Source organism: Ovis aries, chromosome 11, assembly GCF_016772045.2.
Source record: "Ovis aries strain OAR_USU_Benz2616 breed Rambouillet chromosome 11, ARS-UI_Ramb_v3.0, whole genome shotgun sequence".
NCBI classification, from domain to species: domain Eukaryota; kingdom Metazoa; phylum Chordata; class Mammalia; order Artiodactyla; family Bovidae; genus Ovis; species Ovis aries.
In genome coordinates this window covers 37,439,080-37,444,037 of record NC_056064.1, presented here as the reverse complement: position 1 = coordinate 37,444,037, position 4,958 = coordinate 37,439,080, and positions in this window count along the sequence as shown.

The following is a 4,958-nucleotide window of genomic DNA, read 5'->3' as shown; positions in this document are numbered from 1 at the left end:
TTTTTGTTACATTTAGAAATATTTGATTTGTAGGTGCTTATGCTGAAGTCAAGTAAATATAGCTCTTTTATAAATTAGATAATGTCATCTGGAGATAGAAACATATCATATTTATAAGACACACAGATATACACATACATCCAGATAGACACACAGAAAGATCTCGTAGAGTTCTTGCTTGAGTTTAAAAGGCTTCTTCCTTCTCCCACCATCTTTTTTCAATTTTAGGTTTTACTAATTGAGCCAAGGGGGCTCTCCTGGTGGCTCAGATGTTAAAGAATCTGCCTTCAATACAGGAGACCCAGGTTTGATCTCTGGGTTGGGAAGATGTCCTGGAGAAGGGAATGTCTACCCACTCCAGTATTCTTGCCTGGAGAATTCTGTGGACAGAGGAGCCTGACAGGTTACAGTCTATAACAGCCCATGGGGTCGCAGAGTCGGACACGACTGAACGACTCACACACATACTTAAGTACTTGCAAGTGCTGGCTCCACATCAATAGTGCATGAAGCCAACAGTTCAGTGGGTGGCTGTCTGTCCATGAGTTGATAAGCTTTAGAAGCACAGTTTTTCATTTTTTAAAAAAGTTTAATTTTACTATAACATATACATCTTTCCAATTTTAAGCCACACTTTTTTTAAAAAAAAGGTCAGCCAACCCAGTTCATTCCAAAGTTTCTTCTAGGTCTTTCCTGCCTAAAAATTACCCCTTGGTCCCTGCCTAGGAATTTCCCCTATGACTTCTGTCTAGGAATTCTCCCTAGTTTCCTTTCACGTAGGAAATGAGCTGTTACCCCTTAAGACTACAGATCTTAAGATAATAGCTCAAATAAAAGTCATGGACTATCATTTAATAAAAGGATATCCAGATATCAGGGAAAACTCACCAAAGCATCTGAAGAGTGCTGTGAGGCAGAGGTGGGGTGGGGATGGGGGTCCTCAAGGGGCTTGGTACCAAGCACCAGCCCCAAGTAGGATATAGGTGACCTCAGGTCAGCTTTTCTGATATCCTGCCAACTACCTCAAGCATTGTCAATGTAAATAATTAGTAACCAAACTGTTATAGGAATAGAAAAGAGTTATAGTTTAGCCAAATTGAGGACTGTAACCCAGGACACAGCCACTCAGATAACTCTGAAGAACTGCTCTGGATAAGCGTGGTTTTCCATACAGTTTTATATCTTGTCGGAACAAAGAATATCAAACAAATCATCAGGGATACATTCCTTCAACTTAAAAAAAAAAAGCAGATCAGCACTTACACAGCAAGTTGGTATGCTCTTGACACCTGGGAAGGGACTCTTATCATCAAAGGAAGTTCAAGCATTGGTGTCCTAGGAAGGGAGGCACTTAATTTTTATGGACATTTTAAACTTTTGGTCACTATACCATTTTCTTTTATGGCAAAACATATATAATATATGTTTAATAGGCCACAAACAGCGTAAAGTTCAAGTTAAATCATCTAGAAGCCAGAATGATCGCCCCATACCTCAATATGTGAAAATATCTTCCATTAGAATATTGAAAGGAGTTGCAAGCAGAGGCAAAACTGATTTTTTTTTTCCCCACAAGAAAAGGAGGGAAAACAATCAAACCTCTATCAGACAAGTCAAAATTACCTGTCCACAAATTACTTACAATTTACAGAATTGTGAAATAATTCCTATTGAATCGATTTGAATCAACTAATTAAAGGAAGAGTGTGCAACAGACACATTTTTCTCTACAGATGGCAGTCTTGAAAACATGAGTGAAATTACAGAAATTTTTTTTTTGTTTACTTAATGTACTTTATAAACACAAATATATGCCTCCCAAAATTTTAACAGGACATTCCAAAGCACCCTTAAATATTAGCATCCCCTGACGTTCTAAGTAGGTGATTGGTTTGCCAGCACATTTTAGAAACACCTGATTAATGTGGGGCATGCCTGGTTCTGGTTTCTCTTGAAGTTTATGAAACACCATACTTGACATAATTTTTAGTTGCCTTCTTGCCATTGATTACTCCTTCTCTTTCTCAAACCTGGGCACACAAGTTCCTCTCACCTTCCTTTTCTGTGGAGTTGACGGTCCAAAGGCCAGAGGAGTCACTGGTTTCTGGATAGGACTGGGCAGGACTAGAGCTGAGGGTGAAGGTGAGAGCAGCAGGAGCTAGTGGGGCACCTTGAGGTTGCCCCTGCTTCTACTTTCCAAAGTCCACAGCCCTGTCACCCAGCTCCAACAGATCTGCACTAGCTGGGACAGTGGTCACATAAACCTAGTTAAATTTACATTAAATAAAAATCCGGTTCCCAGTTGTAATAGCCATATTTCAAGTGTTCTATGTGGTGTACACGTGGTGAGTGGCTCCTGGACCCAGTAGTGCAGATAGAGGACATTTCCATCATTACGGAGAATTCTGGTAACAACGGCACCACTGCCGTTGGCCAATGGCCATTCCCTCCCTCCATCTCAAATTCCCCTTCCATCCCTTTTTCTGCCTGCCACATTTGTTATTCACATAAATCAAGCGTCTGACAAACACTCTCTCTTTGACCAAACTCTGCTTAGGCTCCTCTGAGCCCTTTTCTCAACTCGGCCTCATACTTGGGCTTCTGTGTCTACCCTTGCCAAGCCCAGTTTCAGCAAAAACCCTAAGTTGATGCAGAAAGAATCCTCCACCCTGATATCTAATCAGTTCCTGGCCCGACCTCAGCAAAAATCCTGTTAAGTCAGTTGAGCAAGAAGCCTCATTACTCTTGGTGTCAAATCCTTTTAGTAGTTTTGCATCTACTCACCCCTTTACTCTGCTTAATGGCTATGAATTCCTATGTGTCCTTATTGTATTTGGAGTTGAGCGCAATCTCTCTCCCCTGTTGTAATGTTTCTATTGTAATAGCTCTGAATAAAGTCTTGTTATCATTTTAACAGACTTCAGAATAACTTTTTCTTTAACACTTCTTTGAAAGCTTCCTTCTTGGCCCTAGGAAAAACCAATTTTGTTTCAGCACCATAACAATTCTCCTAAAGCCAATATCATGGTATTAAACTCATTTATGTGTTTGTCTGTCTTCCCTTACAGATTACTGAACTTTCATGAAAAATACAGTGAGTATAGTGATTGAGTACACTGGAGTCAGAATGCTGGGTTCAAAGCCTTCTAATGCACAAAGCACTAACTAGCTGTGTGACCTTGGGGCAAGTAACTATTTCTCTAAGGTTCAATTTTATCAACTATAAAATGGGGATAGTAAAAGTGCTTCTCTTATAAGGATTAAATGAGATAACCCACTGTGTCAGGCACAGAGTAACCTAATCTCCAGTCTTAGTTAGCCCCCATATCTAGAAGTTGAAAACAGAAGTGGTAGATTTTCTTTGTAGGTCTAAATATAAATTCTCATTTCTTTAATATTCAGTTATAAAGGATTGTAGTTGCAACCTTCCCTTGACACTTATATTGGAAACATCAGACTGATCTATTTCTTCTATGCGGTCTAATTTAGCTCCCCAAACTATCAAGAAAACAACCAGTTGATAAGATATAACTGAGTTTATTCTTACCGCAGTAAGGAAGACTACCTCCTCAACAGTAAGCTGTGTGTGTGTAGGAGGTGTCAACTCTTAGTGCATTTCAAAAGACTAGTAAGTAACATTAATGGAAATATATCCAGGATTCTGAGATCACCCACCGCAGCAGACAGAGTTTTAGATAGAAGAGTATTCTTTTGGTAACTCAGAGGTAATTAGAACTTGCAACAGAAACCCCACTCTTGGGTTTACTCATCATTTCCCACCATCCTTTCATCTCAGTTGAGTGCCAGGAATCTTGTGAGAAGGCAGAATTAGAAACACTCATTCTCCTGCCTGAAACCTCAAGTGGCTTTGGGGGCATAAGTTCCCTCGTTAAATGACACAGAAAAGTTACCTTTCAGATTTAGACAAATGCTGCACCTTGGAGAAGGGGCACTTCTGAATTTAATCTTGTATAGTCAGCATGTTCCATGTTAAATAATTATCCCGACATGATAAAAGAGGGACTTTATCCAGGACTATTGCAGTGTGTACATTACACTAAAGGAGAGAGATTGCTGCTGCTAAGTCACTTCAGTCGTGTCCGACTCTGTGCAGCCCCGGAGACGGCAGCCCACCAGGATCCGCAGTCCCTGGGATTCTCCAGGCAAGAACACTGGAGGGGGTTGCCATTTCCTTCTCCAGTGCATGAAAGTGAAAAGTGAAAGTGAAGTCGCTCAGTCCTGTCCGACTCTTCGTGAGAGACATTGCACTAGACTCCAAATACAATAAGGACAAGTGGATGGAAAATTACTAAGAAAAGACATCAAGGTGGGGGGATTGTTGCCAAACCTACTTACCGGATTCTTGCTGAAGACAGGCCAGGGTTTCATCAGATATCAAAAAGTGGGGGAATTTTCTCTAAACTGACTTAGCAGGAACTCTTGCTTAGTTTATTCTTAACCCAATTAGGAAGAGCACTACTTTGACAGAGTTAACATTAAAGAATAATTTCTTCCTAGAGGGGAAATGATGAACCACAAACTAGGGCACCCAGGGAGATTGCTGGGTCTCCCCGGGCAGGTGGGAGGCATGATTAAATGCCAAAGGCATTCTCATCTGTAAGACTCTTAATGAAGTATTTTGTGGAGGCAGGAGAAAAATAAAGATGATCTTTCAATGGCCCTTCAAATCTATGGAGCTTTCTCATTCAAAACGGATTTTTTTTTTTTTTTTAAGTAAATGTCTCGTCCTAGGGGAAGAAATAAGCTCCTTCGGATGTGATTGCTGCTCCGGAACAGACAAGGTGACTGAAAACTCTGGAACCCATGCACCTGAGCACTACAAGTCCCGTAAAGCACCGCGGTGAGGGCGGGACTTGCTGACCGTTATGACGCGATGGGCGGGGTCAGACAGGACAGCTCGTCCCTGGGTTTTTAGCCCCGCCTCTGTTCCCCTCTGT